This window comes from Eriocheir sinensis, chromosome 27 (assembly GCF_024679095.1).
Source record: "Eriocheir sinensis breed Jianghai 21 chromosome 27, ASM2467909v1, whole genome shotgun sequence".
In the NCBI taxonomy this organism is placed as follows: Eukaryota; Metazoa; Arthropoda; class Malacostraca; order Decapoda; family Varunidae; genus Eriocheir; species Eriocheir sinensis.
The window spans coordinates 2,753,272-2,769,248 of NC_066535.1; the positions used below are offsets into that span (position 1 = coordinate 2,753,272).

The 15,977-nt window shown below is 42.4% G+C and overlaps 1 protein-coding gene across 2 annotated transcripts in view; it reads left to right on the plus strand.

Annotated features, from left to right (window-relative positions):
* Positions 1-880: 880 nt before the first annotated feature.
* LOC127003984 (cadherin-87A-like) overlaps positions 881-15,977 on the plus strand; it is a 92,791-nt gene continuing 77,694 nt past the window's right edge. The window contains exons 1-3 of one of the 2 annotated variants that reach the window (XM_050871067.1): positions 881-988; positions 6,405-6,561; positions 13,673-13,813. The gene's annotated coding sequence lies outside the window, so the exon portion shown is untranslated. Of the gene's footprint in view, positions 989-6,404; positions 6,562-13,672; positions 13,814-14,395; positions 14,650-15,977 lie in introns of those variants that run through there. The other variant, XM_050871066.1, reaches the window with a different exon arrangement.

Genomic DNA, 15,977 nt, shown 5'->3' on the forward strand with positions numbered 1-15,977 from the left:
ATATGTAGAGCTGTATTGCATTCATGGTCCTGAGAACGATTCTAACCGCCTACCACAAGAACAACATGCTATACACAGCGAAGGGATTACTGCGCGTTATGAGGTGAAGCTCCCCTTCCTTACGCTTGTCCTCCTGTATGCAATGAGTGCCTTGAGGCGGGCCCAGGGCACAGCAACACCTCCCTCCCGCCAAGTGGCATGCCCCAGAGCCCCAAATAGCCCAGAAATAAGTGATGTTAGGCTGTACTAAATGGCTCCTTTAATTATATAGCCTCACTTGCCTGTTGTTTGGAAGTTTTGCGTTTCTTTGTGTTATTTTTTCAGATTGAATCAGTGTTTTGCCTTCACTATACAAATCTAATGAAATATTTAGACCATACAAGAATATTCAGCCTATTAAAAAAAATGAACCTCTGAAAAAGATAGATAATGATAACAATAAAAAAAATAATTCAGTTGGGAAGTAGTGATAAATAAGAATAGATAGGAATCATTTGACCACAGCTGTTGATTGGGTTCATGCAGTACGAGAGAGAGAGAGAGAGAGAGAGAGAGAGAGAGAGGAGAGGGGGGAGGTTCACGTTGCATCGTCCAGTGTGTGGCGGGGCGGAGCGGGGCGGGGCAGGAGCGTGGCGTGCGGACAGGTATACACGAGCAACGAGAGCCTTGCAACTCCCTTCCTTATGATGCTCTCTTGACTCGCAACGGAGATTCGTTGGAAAGCAGACAATTCCCTCCACATATCCGAAACGTGACTGACGAGACGAGACCCTCTCTCTCTCTCTCTCTCTCTCTCTCTCTCTCTCTCTCTCTCTCTCTCTCTCCTGCTTCTCACCCACCCACCACCACCATCCTCCTCCTTCAACTCTTTCTTTCTTTAGGAGTGACACAACCGCCGATGATGAACAATTTTAGTAAGAATATCGGTGACGTTGCTGGGTGTGCAATGTGGCGCCGGTCGGTTGTTCCTCTTCTCCATGCGTGTTAGGTGGGTTTGTTTCCTTTTTGTTGTTGTTGTTGTTCTGAGGAAGGTAGGAATGAGAGAGAGAGAGAGAGAGAGAGAGAGAGAGAGAGAGAGAGAGAGAGAGAGAGAGGTGCATGTGCTCAAAGGTTTAGTGGTAATAATTCTCCAACGAGCAGTGGTAGCTGTACAAAGACTTCCTGTCCCATAGCTGTTATAGGGGAGCCTTTTTATTATAACACGAAAATATGTAGATAATTTATATATTATTTTATAGAAATATGTATACTATTTCAATACCTTTTCACTACAGAACATCATAAGTTGCATTGCTGCTACGCTCTCCCGCCGATGGCTAGGGTCGTTCAGCACCAACGCTACTGTGTGAATATGCCCCATCTTCCTTTTACTCTTCTGCTTCTCCTTAGAGCTGCAGAGAGAACACAAAAATATCACCATCCTGCAGTGAGTGACTGATTATAGCATATGCATCTTATTGTTGAGCGTATTTATTATTCATGAAGCGGCAGAGGGTGAACTGAAGAATGGGATGGCAGTGGGTGACAGCGGAAACTTTAACATAAGTAAGTTTGTAAGTCTTCAGGGAAAATGCAGACGAACGTAAGTGTGTATTCGTTGTTTGTATACTTATCGCCCACGTCAACTTGTTAAAAACAAAATGGGTGACGTCTTCAGCTGGGTGTAAATGACTATGTTCTCATAACGTTGAATATTTTCCACCTCATGCGGTAGCCTAGTCTTTGTTTCTATTGTTAGCCAAGTATCGTTCTTTCATTAACGTTTAATAATATCGCTGCAGTCTACACTGAATTCTTCCGTTGTATTTCATAACGGACTAAGATATTGTTATTATTGTAATCACTTATCAATACATGTTGTGACCAAGCGAGTTCGTTGCCTGTTCAGATAATCTACTTCCTCAGGCACCACTTTGCTCATGCGACAGAAGTTATCCCGGTGTGAGGAGTGAGTATGAACGGTAGTGAATCGTACTACCCGCATCATCCACTACCTAATTGTAAGTGTTAGCAAGGCAGAACAGGAAACTTCTGCATGCCTCCCTCCTTCCCGACGAGTGAAGAAGTGAATGTCCGTGAGGGAGCACTCGGTGACTGCTGTTATGATAGTGTTGAAAAGCTGTTGATGGTGAATATCACACCCCAGGATAGTCTCGCAGGCTTAATTTCTAGTTTGCCGCTCCTCTGCTTCATCTCTCCACGTTATGCTCATCTGCCTTGACGTAAACTCAAGTGTCGACTCTTTTCCACCCCCTCCAGATCCCACCACTAAACCCCCCTCCTCCTACCCTCCTCCATCCTCCATCCCCACTAAACATCACTTTGTGCCCCGCCCTCCTGTTTGACGTCACACCTTCATTCATAGAAAACTGTAAAGCCTTGACTTTGCAGGACGAGCTCTGTTGAATTCTAAGGAAACATGTAGTTTGGGGCCTATTTTCGAGTTTATTTCTAATCAGTGGCATTCAGAGCGGTGTGCTTTGGGTGCTAAGCAGTACTTATCTAAACGTTATATATCAAGATCTACTTACTCTTATAAGTGTACAACGTCAAGTGTAGATATAGGCCTTATTATAATGTTCATAACACTTGCAGCATTTTTTCCTAATTATTTTACATTTTCAAGGAAACGACGGTAAACATTTAATAATTATAATGGGAATGGATGGCATGTGGCTCAGTCCTGACCTTATTTGATCAAGTAAAGTACGGTGCTATCAATTTTTATCTACTATCCATTTTTGTCCAAGCGAGAGTAAGGTCGACCACTTAATCGTTATTGTTTTTTACGTAAATGAGTATTTCCTGATGAGTCAGTAGTATGAAGAAGAAGAAGAAGAAGAAGAAAGAGGAAGCAGAGGAAAAGGAAAAGCAAGTAAATAAGGAGAAAGAGGAAAGAGGAAGATGATGCAGAAGGAAAGAAAAAAGAAGAGGAATAAGAGGAAGAGGAAGAAGATGAAGAGGAAAAAGAAGAGAAAAAAAGGAAAAGGAAGAAGAGGGGAGAAAAGAGCCAGTAGAGGAAAAAGAGGAAGAGGAAGAGAAGGAGAAAGAAGAGGAAGAAGAAGAGGAGGAAGAAGAGAAGGAAGAAGAGACGAGGAGGAAGAGAAAAGGAAGAAGAGGAAGAAGAAGAAGAAGAAGAAGAAGAAGAAAAGTAAGAAGAAAAAAGAAGAGGAAAAGAAGAAGAAAGAGAAGAAGAAAGAGAAGAAAAAGGAGAAAAAGAAAGAAAAAGAAAGAGAAAAAGAAAGAAAAGAAAAAGAAGAAGAAGAAAAAAGAAAAAAAAGGAAGAAAAAGGAAGAAAATAAGGAAGGAAAAAAGGAAGAAAAAGAAAAAGAAAAAGAAGAAGAAATCGGGGTGGGGGTGGGGTGGGGGGGACCTCGCCTCAATGTTGCATCTCTCTCTATCTTCTATCGATATTTTCATGCTGACTGTTCTTCTGAATTTGCTTACTACATGCCTCCACCCTTCCCATGGCCCCGCTACACTCGACTCGACTCTTCCCTATACTATTCAAATCCTTTGTGCAAAAGTTAACCAGCATCTTCATTCTTTCATCCCTTTCACTGGTAAACTTTGGAACAGCCCTCTTTCGTCGGTATTTCCTCCTGCTTACAACTTGACCTCTTTCAAGTATCCAAATACCTCTCCATCCGATACTGATCTCTCCTTTGGCCACTCTTTCCTACTTTCTTTTTTATGAGCAGTGCTTGGCGGGCTTTTTGGTTTTTATTTACTTTTGCCCTTGAACTGTTTTCTCTTCTGTCGAAAAAAAATATGAGGAAGAAGAGGATTAAGAGGAAGGAGAGGAAGAAGAAAAAGATGAAGATGAAGAAGATGAAGATAAAGAAGAGGATGGAGATCAAGAAGAGGAGGATGAAAAAGAAGATGAAGAAGAGGGAGAAGAGGAAGAGGAAGAGGAAGAAGAAGAAGAATCTGATCTGTAGGCTTCAAATTTCAGTATTTTCCAAACCTTCCTTCACTGTAATAGCACTTAATTTCTTTCTTACCATAATCATTACTCCTCTTCCTCTTAATCTTTCTTTCCTATATATTCTATAGTTACACTCATCTATCTAAAATATTTCATTGTCTCTCGTTAATTTTGTTTCAGTTATTCCCATTATATCCGGTTTTTCATTCCTCAGATAGTCTCTCAATTCTAATTTTTTGACAGTAAACCATTTATATTTGTATACAATATTTTTACATTGTTTGTTCTTCCATTTTCTTCCCTCTTTCATGTTCTCTTAGGTCTAATCTTTCTTCCTTATCCACCATTTCATCGTTCCCCCGTTCCGCACTCTCCAAAATAACTTTTCTCTATCTACTTCACTTCTTTCCTCATTTTTTTTTCCTTTGCGTCACTTACTAGTTCTTTTATCTTCTGCCTCTCCTCTAAATTCAAGTTTCTTCTTACATATGTCTGCTTGTAATGATCTTTTTCCTTAAGTTTCAAGCTCATACTTATTATCTCCTCTACTGCTGATACTGCCTTAATTACTTTCATAGGCCTGTCTTTTCCTTCTTCATACTCCCCCAGTCTCATCACATCATCCACTTCCTCCACCAGTCGCCCTGTCTCGTTATTTAGACTTTCTAGTATATCATTAAATTTTTTTCCATTTCTCTCCTTTCTCTTTGCATTCTTATTGGAATCTTTTCCCCTCACTCCCGTTATTATTACACTTTTTTTTTCTTTTCAACCATTTCTCTTACTAGGTTTTCTATTTTTTTTTTATTATTTGGACAACTTCTTTTTCTCTTTCAGCCTTTCTATCCTGCTCTTGTTGCATCATTTCCTTAAAATCACTCTTTACCTTATCATTTTTTTTAATTATTCATTTTCACATTCATCATTGTCCTTACCCCTTCTTCCACTCCCTTCATTCTTTTAGATAGCTCTTGATTTACTACTTCCTTCATTTTCTCTTCTGTCACTTTCACTGCACTTTACGTCAGTATTTTCTTTCCTCCAATTCCTTAGTTCTACATTAATTACATTTTTTTATTCTTTCCTCTATGTCCCCCATTCTTTTTGTTATTTCCTCTTTTACAATGACTCGTCCTTTCTCCTATGTCTTGATTACTACCCTGAGATGTTTTCATCACTTCACATTCCTTTCTTATGTCACTTACCTCAGATCTTCTTTCTATATCTTTCCTTAATTCTCCGATAACTTCAGTCAGCTTCATGATCTCACCTCTCACGGCTTTCACCTCACTTTTTGTCCCCTCCTCCTCTTCCTCCAGTATCCTGAGTCTCCTCCATGTTCTAGGTACCTCCCGTCCCCCAGGAGTAAATCCCTGATATCCATAATCCTCATAAACCTCCTTGTCTTCGGTGAGCTTCGGTGGGGGTTTGTTTGCATGGGATGGACTCCATTTTCTTGACTCTGATTCGGCATTTTTCACTTTTGGACGATATTCTAAGTCCTTTTTTTCCACTTTTTTTCCATTGGGAGACAGGACCTATCCTATCCCCCCAGGTTCCGCCCCTACAACATAGGTAGAGAAATCACGTCTCCTGGTCCTTTTGAGCAGACGATCGGTGAGCAGCTGGGACGTGATGTTTACCGCCCGGTGGTCGGCGAGTGTGTGTGTGTGTGTGTGAGTGCATGTCCTTGGATGTGGCAATGCCAGCTAGGGGGGTCATGAGTGAGCAGAGTGACCCTCCTAGACAGAGAGAGAAAAAGTTTTGCACACCAAGCCTGTGTTTCTATTACATTATGTATCATTTTCATTTTAATCAATTAACCTTCCATCCTATCCTATAAACTTCCCCGAGTTATCCACCTTTCCTTACTCCTACCACACTTTTCTGTTTCACCCTTCATACCCACAACATCAACCAAATGAACTCTCTTTCTCACTATATCACCCAGTCACCATCCTCATTATCTCTCACCTCATTAAAAACACCTTTACCCCCATCACATTCCCAGAACCTTCCCATATTTTATCACATCACCTTCCCAATCTCAGTCCTATGCCTTGCCCTTCTCTTACACCCTCATACCTCGGCCTCCCATCGACAGCCTCATCATTGTGCATCACCAGGCCTCAAAGGTGGGGTGAAGGTGGAGGAGGAGGAAGAGGAGGAGGAGAAGCTCCCCTCAAAGGAATGAAAGGAATTATTACCATTCAAATAAGATTGATACAAGTTTCATGACAAGGCCAATTATAAGAAAGGTTAAACCAGAACAGATAGAAGATCCTGAATGAGAAGAGAAAAATAAGAAGTAGTGGAAGGTAATGAGCATCAGAAGTAACAGTAATTATAATCCACCCTGCATTGCTAGTGTTAGCATCGTTAATATCTCCACTAACTACAATAAAAACAACTGCAGTAATCTTGCCTACACTCCTATTCCTTTCATCATTCTATCAGTTCCTCTCCTCTCCTCCAGACCTTCCTGCTGTTTGCTGTGCTGGTGGGAGAGGGAGTGACATGGGTGTTCCCCCTTACTCCTCCCCGTCCTGTACAGCCCTTCGTCCTAGTAGAGGCAAGGGCGCTCCCTTGTCCTGCCACCCCGCCCCAGCCCCTGCCCTTGGGTGGTGTTTCAGGTGAGTGGGTAATGTTTAGCTCTGTTTGGATCCGTATGAGTAGAGTGCCATCTCTCACTGACTTTATTTGCTTATCTCTTCATATCTTTTCTCTCTATTTGTTTCTTACAGTCACCATGGCCACACACGCAGGCAATTGGCATTATGATTATCATTTGTGAACTGTTATCAGTCACTAGTGATTGCCATAAAGGCTTCGTGGGGGGACAGACAGCGGTGCACTATTCGTGTTTGGGTGGGGTTGAAGAGAGTTCCCAGACTATGTCAGTTCCCTGCCTAGGCTAATAATTGTCATTGAAAAAGATGACTTCCTGATGGAGAAGTTATAAAGAATACTCTGTACTATAAGAAATTAGTAGCAAAGACTATATATTCAATATATTTGCCAGACAGAGATACAAATCGGGTAGGCGGTGGCTGAGTGGTTAGCGTGCGGGCCCTGCATTCACCGCGTGCTGGACGACGCGGGCTCGAATCCCCACGCCAAGACCAAGAGAATAGACCAGGTCTTTTCACGCGCAGGTTTTGACGTCATCAGCAGTATGATAAGAGAGAAGGCGAAGAATAATAAGGAAACGAGAGGTATTTCATGGGATACTGAAACATTTAAGTTTTCGTGTGTGTGTGTGTGTGTGTGTGTGTGTGTGTGTCTCTCTCTCTCTCTCTCTCTCTCTCTCTCTCTCTCTCTCTCTCTCTCTCTCTCTCTCTCTCTCTCTCTCTCTCTCTCTCTCTCTCTCTCTCTCTCTCTCTCTCTCTCTCTCTCTCTCTCTCTCTCTCTCTCTCTCTCTCTCTCTATATATATATATATATATATATATATATATATATATATATATATATATATATATATATATATATATATATATATGTGTGTGTGTGTGTGTGTGTGTGTGTGTGTAATGAACCATCTTATCCGAGTATTTTTTGACATATTCTTACTCGCCGGAATCATCCTCTATTGAACAGTTCTCCTGTTCACCCTGACACCCTCTGTAACACCTTATCCTCTTCTACCCAGTCTTTTCTTACTGCTAGCTGCCCATTAATTATGTGACTGCTTCAGTTCCTTAATCCTAAATACTAAAGTCACCCATCAAAATCAAGAAACTGGAGCACACGGGATGCGTCTACACCTGTGGTCAGGTGAGGACTGGTGGGTAGGAAGCAGACCACTGAGGGGCTGCAGGTGACGTCAATGAGCAGAAGAGGAGAATTCTGGTACGAGGTTGAGAAGACCTGGTATATTCTGTTCATCTTACCCCACGCTACCACCTGGGATTTTTCGGTAACCGCCGAGTGGCCTAAGCTACCCACATGCTGTCCTGAAGACCACCCATCAAGCCCGACTCTAGAAGAAACAGTCCAGGTGAATCAAGAATGAGTTCCAGGGGGTAGCATGAGCCAAAAATAAATGGCGCCACTATAAAAATTGCCTGCCCCATGACGGGCTTGGGCCAACCACCAGGCCCCTGAAGAAAGCTTACCAGCGTTATAAGCGAACCCGTAAAAAAAAATTAAAAAATAAAAGGGACTGGGATTCATTTCAAGGAGCGTAAGCAACAAAAGGGCCAAAGTCTTCCTCGAACTATGTTTAACATTAGTTAGACCTCATCTTGATTATGCGGCTCAGTTCTGATCACCTTACTATAGAATGGATATCAAATGAGGTAGCATCTTCCATACTCTCACACTAACCGCTTTCACCACCCCTCACAGTATTACATTCATCTCTTAATCTACAGACCACTACATTCACAACATTTATACACCTTTTTATACACACCTTCTTTTCCAAAATGAAAACTCAAATCCTCAGGATCCCTCTCCTGATCCTGAAGCTTTTCCAGGGAGGACTCCCCAGGGAGCTGCGACCTGAGAGGTCTTCCTGAGAGAATTCTGATCCTCTCGGTCTTCTTCTTCAATTCCTGCTCTTCACTCGGTCTCCTTCTCTACCTCTCTTCTTTCTCATCACCCTCTCACAGGTTTCTTCCTTTCCTTCCAGAAATCTCCTTCTTGTTCCTACTACCATCTCTACTTACTCTGTCTCCTCCTGCACTATCTTGCTCCTAAATCTCCAACGCTCTCACTTGCTCTCGTGCCCACGGGGACTTGACTCCTTCTTGCCTTCGCCCATGACTCCTTGAATTTTCCACCATCTGGTTAAGACACATCTGTTCTTCTATGTAATCACTACTACTAACTGTTTTCTAAAAAATTCTTTTCCCCAACTTGACCCACTCTCTGAGCATTTGGACTCCTGAATTCATTCTTCGCTGAAATTCTCCACTGCAGATCTCCTCGTTGACCCCTCTACAGGCTTTCTCCCCTTCTTTGACCACCAGCTTTGGCTTTCATCATCTTGACTGACCTCTCTCATGCTCTTTAGCATCCTTCATCCCTCCTACACGTACTAGCAGTATCGACCTAGATCTACCCAATTCCTGAGACCTCTTCCTTTCCTCAAAACTTCCTGCTGCCTCACCCCCGCTGTTCTTCTTCGTTTCTTGTCACTCTCCTATTCTGCTGTACATCCTATGGGCCCCACACATTTATTTCTGCTATCTGTCCCTCCTGCTCCTCTGTCCTCTCCATCCCACCGTGGACGGCTTGATTTCTTATTTTTTCGATTCTGTGGGATGATCTGAGACCTTGAGGATGTTCTCGGAACTGATTGTGCTTCCAGCATCACAGACCCTCTGTAGAGAGACCTCTGTGTGTGCTCAGCGCATCACAGAGGTGGAGACACGCTTTGTTTCGTTCTCCTCCCTCAATAAAAAAGTTCTGTGCTATCAATGATAGTTCTCGTGCTCTCACTGAGAGGTAGCTAGTCAAAAGAAGAATGAGCTCAAAAAACAATGCTAATTATGAACTTTACATTTCCTGCCCGATTTCTGCCAAATCTATTCTCTGAACTATTAATTCTATTGTTTCAACCAAGAAATCTCAAAAAAATTCAAAATCTCTCTTCACTTCGCTTCAAACCTTTCCCTCAACTTCACACCTTCTTCACTGCTCCATCTTCTCTCCTCTCCTCCACACCGCCGTCTCATCACTCTCTAAGGCTGAACTTCTCGACTGCTTTCTCATCAAACTTTTGACTGAACTCCTCTCTTTTCTCCTTTTCATAACTCTGACACTCATCCCCCTGTTACCTTTGCTCCTGTTATAAAGATCTGACAATTAATGCCCTCATATGCCTCTTCTTTATGGACCTTTTGGAGTGCTCTCTCTGTCCTGATGGAAGGCTTATGGAAAAGATGGAGCTGCCTGGTCATCCCACCCTGCCCTTCCAAACTAACCTCCCCTGTTGTCATCTATCTACCTCTCCTGTCAACAGCCTGTACCACCTTGGCTGGAAGTCTATCCCACAGCCTGTACCTCCCGCCACTAAATTTTCCTTCAATCTTATTTTCTTGTTTTTGAAAAAACTTTTTTGCTTGATCTCAAAGCACCTTTCCACTTCTCTTTTTCCATTCCTGACTCAGTCTTTGGATCAAGGGCGTTCGTGGGCGTCTCTAGGGGTGATCTCCATCTCCTACTCTTATGACTCTTGGTCATCCTCTCTTAGCCGCTCACTCGGCTTTTTTGCTAAAAGCTGGACATATCAAAAGCTTTTTTTAGGGTCTGGCACAAATCTTTCTCCTTAAAATGGTACCCCCTTTTGTTTTCTCCTTCTCTCTGCCTTCTTATCTCCAGTTGCCTTTCTGACCGTTCTATTTCTTCCGTGGTAGACTATCACTGTTCTTCCTACAGGTTTAAATCTGGTAGTGGTCATTCTTTGTAGGGTTCTGTCTTTCTCTCCGCTTCCTTTTTCTTGTTCATTAATGATTCTCTTTCCAAAATGAACGAACCTATCATATTCTCGCCCTTGATAATTCTCACTTAAATTCAGACCCTTTTACGAGAAGAGGCTGGGACCCAGAATTCTAGCACTTAACTTTACTATTATTTCCGCTTTTATTCAGACTCAACCTGCGTCCTTCAAGCAGTCCCAACCACAGTTTCTTCAACCCATCTAAAAACACCATCCTCCCAAAATCCTATCAACCATCCCTTGACAACACCCAGCTATCACCTTCCCTAACACAATCAAACAACCTCCTCCATCATAAACTTAAAATCCAACATCCTAAACTTAACTCAATATCTCATCTTTCTAAAAATCAGCTCCCTTGAGGCCACTGTTCTCTCGTTCTGCCGTTTCTTCTTCTGCCACAGCAGTTGCTGTCCATATGGGGCTTGTCCGCCCCTCATATAAGGTATGTGCATCATATGTGGGCTCCCTATGCAGCTCCACTGCTCTTCTGGACAGAGGGCAAAGTGCTCATCAGCTCTCCTCCTCATACTGATAGTCTTCACTGATAGTCTTCAGTACTAAATTCAGCCGCTCTGTCTATCTTCTCTTTCTATTTTCTATCTGACCTTTCTCCGAACTTGCTAACGCTTTGCCTCCCCCCCCCCCCTCCCCCCTCCTGCACTCGACTTTCTACTGCTCATCCACTCACTACTCTCCCTCCTCTGTAAGAGCTAACCAGCATCTTCACAGCACTCATCTCACTCTTCCCTTTCACCCTGGTTGGTAAATCCATCATCTTTTCTCCTATCTGTATTTCTCCTGCCTACTGAACAAGAGGAGGAGGAGGGTAGACACCTCTCCTCGAAACTGACTTATCTTATCTCCACCTCTCTTGTTCTTTTTAGGAGCAGCAGTAGCGGCTTTTTTTTTATTTTACTTACTTTTTTTTGCCGCTGCTGAGCCGCCCCTTTGTAAAAAAAAAAAAAAAAAAAATGTTAGAATCGGTACAGAGAAGAATGACTAAGATGATTCACGGATTAAAAAACTTGCCATACGTGGAAAGACTCAAACAATTAAACTCGCATTCTCTAGAAAGGGGAAGGGCGCGAGGACTTGATAGAGGTTTATAAATGGAGTAAAAATTATTTTTTCATAAATAATAGGAAAAAACATTCCTCAGACTGCAATGTGGTTGCTATTATTGTTTTATGAAAAATATTGATTTCAAAATAAAACTATTGCCATAAGAATGATAAGATCAGAAGATAATGATGGATCATATTAATTAGTAGATTACATTAGGAATTTTCTTGCTTTGCTTCTGGCATATTCATGAATGATGTCATCAAAGCTCATATCCATCAGAGTGTCAGATTCAATACTGAGGAGTGCGAGATTTGACAGTCTATCTTGGCCCATGGAACTCCTCAGGTATGTCTTGATGAGCTTCAGTTTGCTGAAAGACCTTTCACAAGAGGCAACTGATATCCCCACAGTCAGTAAAAGTCTCAGTGCAACACGAAGGTTAGCGAATCCTTCACCATATTTCTCACTAAAAACAAGGAGTTCTGGAGCTGTTTCTGGAATTCTCTTCTTTACTAGGAACTTGCAAAATAATTAAACAGATTTTAAAGTTTGTATTTAATGTCCCTATTGCAGAAAGGATAAGGGAAAATATTTCATATTTTGTTGATTTTAATGCAAAAATTGTCGATTACGGTAAACTATTCAGGCCTTCTTTGACCTTTTTTATTATTATTATTTTGTTAGCCTTGTAGGCGGCAGGTCCTGGCTAGAATTGCCGCCCCCTAAAAGTGCCGCCCCCGGGCATATGCCCCCCCTGCCCCCCCATGTGAGGACCCTGGGGATATTAATAAGGTTCTGATGGTAAGAGAACTGGGTAGGACATGTAGTAATGGGTTTAAACTGGATAAATTCTGATTCAACAGGGACACAGGCAAAAGTTGATTTACTAACAGAGTGGTAGATGAGTGGAATATGCTGGGAAGTCATGTGGTGAGTGCCAATACAATTGTAACATTCAAAAATAAATTAAATAAATTCATATACAGTGATATTAGTTGGGGTTAGATTCACAGGAGCTTTGGTTCACAGGGGCTGCCTTGTAGAAGCCTACCGGCCTCTTGCAGACTCCTGCTTTCTTATGTTCTTATGTTTTAATGTAAGAAAAAGAAAAAGAAAAAGAAAAAGAAGAAGAAAAAGAAGAAAAAGATAAAGGGAAAGGAAAAGGAAGAAGAGACGGAAAAAGAGGGTGAAGAAGAATAGGAAAATTGAAAATAGGAAAAAGAATAAAAAAGAAGAGGAAGAAGAAGAGGAAGAGCTAGGTGGTGTCCGCGAGAGTGAAGGGACGTGTGAGGCAGGCTGGGAAGGTTTGTGGTCTCCTAGGACAGTGTTTGCTGAACGTGAGCCAAAGGGGGAGGGGGAGGGGGGGCAGGGTTGAGGACGCTGGGAAACTATACAAGGGTTCAAAATTGAGGGGTGGAACGTGACAATGGAGGGAGACGTCTTTATACAAGCAGTCAGTGGTTTCATTCTGTCTTTCTTTCTTTCTTTACTTATTTAATCGTTTTCTTCTCCTGTGTCTTGCATTTTTGTAGAATTTATTTACTTAGGATGACGGTGACCCATGTTGCTGCACCATGACTCGAAGCCAAACTACGCCAGTGAAAATTTTATGTCTGATGAATTTGGTATATTTCTGCTTTCTTTGTCTTTTCTTTTTCCTTTGAGGCCTTAAGAAGATGACGGAAATGTATCTTGCAATTTCTTCAGTAGTTAGAGAGAACGAAACTCAGAACGTTTGAATTGTAACCTGAGAGTCTGATCAGTTTCCCAATGGAGTGCAGTCGTGGAATGTAACGTAACATGTATACCAGTAAATCGACTTCCAAAAATCAGTTCAAATGTCCTCCGATGCAGCTCTTCAATGCGTTATATATTGAAATGTTCAGGTTAGGATCCTCAAAGGGAAAGTTTTAATATGCTCTTACTAATATAATTTTATCTTTTTTGTTCAGGTATCTGAGTAGGAGGACATTTAAAATTAAAAAAAAGTCATCGGTCACCGTGGAACCATTATTAAGAGCAGACCGCGTCATGCAGGTCGTAAAGACTCACAAAGAAAACTATGTATACTGACACTGCATCGGTGAAGTTTGGAGGTAACGGAGAGGCACGCAGGGCTCGCTGACCCATGGAGACGGTCCCTCAGCTCGCCGCGTGAGCTTGAGTAGTCTTCCTGCAAAAGGATAAATAGTATGCACATGAATTAACGATTTACTGCTTGTCCCTCAGGAGATGCATCCATGGCGCATCGGCATCATCATCATCACCAGCAGCAGCAGCAAGAGGCATTACCCTCCACCAGGTGCATGGGAATGAATGAACCTGAACCGGCATTTCGACCTCTTTCCTGCACGACACACAAAAGGGAAGGTATGTGGCAACTCCTCAAGTCCTCATAGCATTCACCTGTAGCCAGCCAGCTTCAGGTTGTCTGTGGACGCTGTGTATGCCTGTGGTGACTTGCTGTACCCTTCATAAATTATGTTCTCATTCGACTTTTGTATCCAATTCTGAGCCTGTCTGTGTTGTCAATGCTTTTATCTTGCAAATTTTTGGATGATGGACTTACGGCATCTCAGACAAGTATGAGAAGGAAGAAGAAGAGGAGGAAGGCAGATGGAGGAGGAGGAGGAGGAAGAGATAGAGAGGAGGAGGGGGAAGAAGGCGAAGGAGGAGAGGGAGTAGGGGGGAAGGTCCGCTAAAGAAGGAAGGGAGGAGAGGAGGTGACGGAAGCTCATCAGTTGAGTTCATATCCCCAGGTCGCCTGACCCTTCAAACTCGAAACGTAAATATGCTCTGACCTGCTTCTCGAACTGCTTCAAAGGTTACATGCAGGAAGAACACTTTACAGAGATGAGGTGTTAAGGGAGACAATGCTAGAAAGACGTGTTATCCAGCCTTACGTGGCAACTACAACAGGTGGGAGCCTCGCATGTGTCTCTGAGCTCAGCTCAAGGAATTCAGTGGGGTCAAAGCCATCGTTGAGAGTGGAGTGTTTGCGTGTGTGGACTAGTGTGAAAATACGTCCTGTGATCTGTCAGTCATGCGTCTGTAGAGGTGACAAGTCTTATGGATTGGTGTGAGCAGTGTGAGGTTCGTGCATGAGTGAGGAATGAGTGCTGCGTGAGGTGTGTCCGACGAGCGAGCAAGAGAAGAGGGAGGGAGGAGGAAGGACCGACCCGGAGACTCCAACTCCCATCCGTAAGGTAAGAGGAAGGGCCGGGGCAGAAGCCGGTATGAGGAGAACTCGGCGCAGATGTGACTTCGGTTGTATAACACTAATAATGTCTTCTCACCACAATTGTCAATATTGAAATGTTTTCGAGTGGTATGGAGGAAAACAAAAACAAAAAAATCTTAAAGGACAAGCAAGTAAAGAAAACTAAAATACTGAAAAATACGTTTTTTATTGACGATGTATTTGCATGTGTCATAATATGATTGCCATGTCGATCAATGGGAATGAAATGGAATGAGAAAACTGAGGAAAAGGAAACGTAAGTAAATGGAGGGACGAGAGAAATTAAAAAAGAATGAAACTAGGACAAAAAAATGGAAGCGAAAAAAGAGAAAGGAAAAGAAAAAAAAATAGGAAAGTAATGAAAGGAGGGTAAAAAAAAAGGGAAGCGAAAGAAGAGAGAGAGAGAGAGAGAGAGAGAGAGAGAGAGAGAGAGAGAGAGAGAGAGAGAGAGACAAAGAAGGGAAACGATTGGAATGACATTAAAAGGTAAAGATGAGAAACAAACTGAAAACAACAATAGAGAAAGGAAGGGAGAAGGAAAACAATATATAAAAACAATATAAAAAAAAATAGAGAGGAGAGGAAAAGGAACAGAAGTGGATAATAGAGGGGAATTAGGAGAGTGAATAGATGATAGTGGAAAATATGGAAAAGAAAGCAAAGAAGAGAGGAAACTGAGAGAAGGAAGGCTAAGAAAGAAGAAGAAAAGTGAAGGGGAATGAGAGAAAAGGAAGCAAAATATAAAGAAAAAAGGGGAGAGGATATAAAAGTGGTAAGTTGATAGGATGAAACGGAGATGAGTAAAATGCACAGAATGAAACCTCACTCAAGTATACCTTCACTTACTCACTCACTCACTCACTCATCTAATCCGTTCCTCCCTAACTCACTCACTCATTCACTCACTCACTCACTCACTCACCTAATCCGTTTCTCCCTAGCTCTCTAACTCCCTTACTCACTCACTCACTCACTCACTCACCTAATCCGTTTCTCCCTAGCTCTCTAACTCCCTTACTCACTCACTCACTCACTCACCTAATCCGTTTCTCCCTAGCTCTCTAACTCCCTTACTCACTCACTCACTCACTCACTCACTCACTCACCTAATCCGTTTCTCCCTAGCTCTCTAACTCCCTTACTCACTCACTCACTCACTCACTCACTCACTCACCTAATCCGTTCCTCCCTAACTAACTCACTCACTCACTCACTCACTCACTCACCTAATCCGTTCCTCCCTAACTCACTCACTCACTCACTCACTCATTCACTCACTCACTCACTCACTCA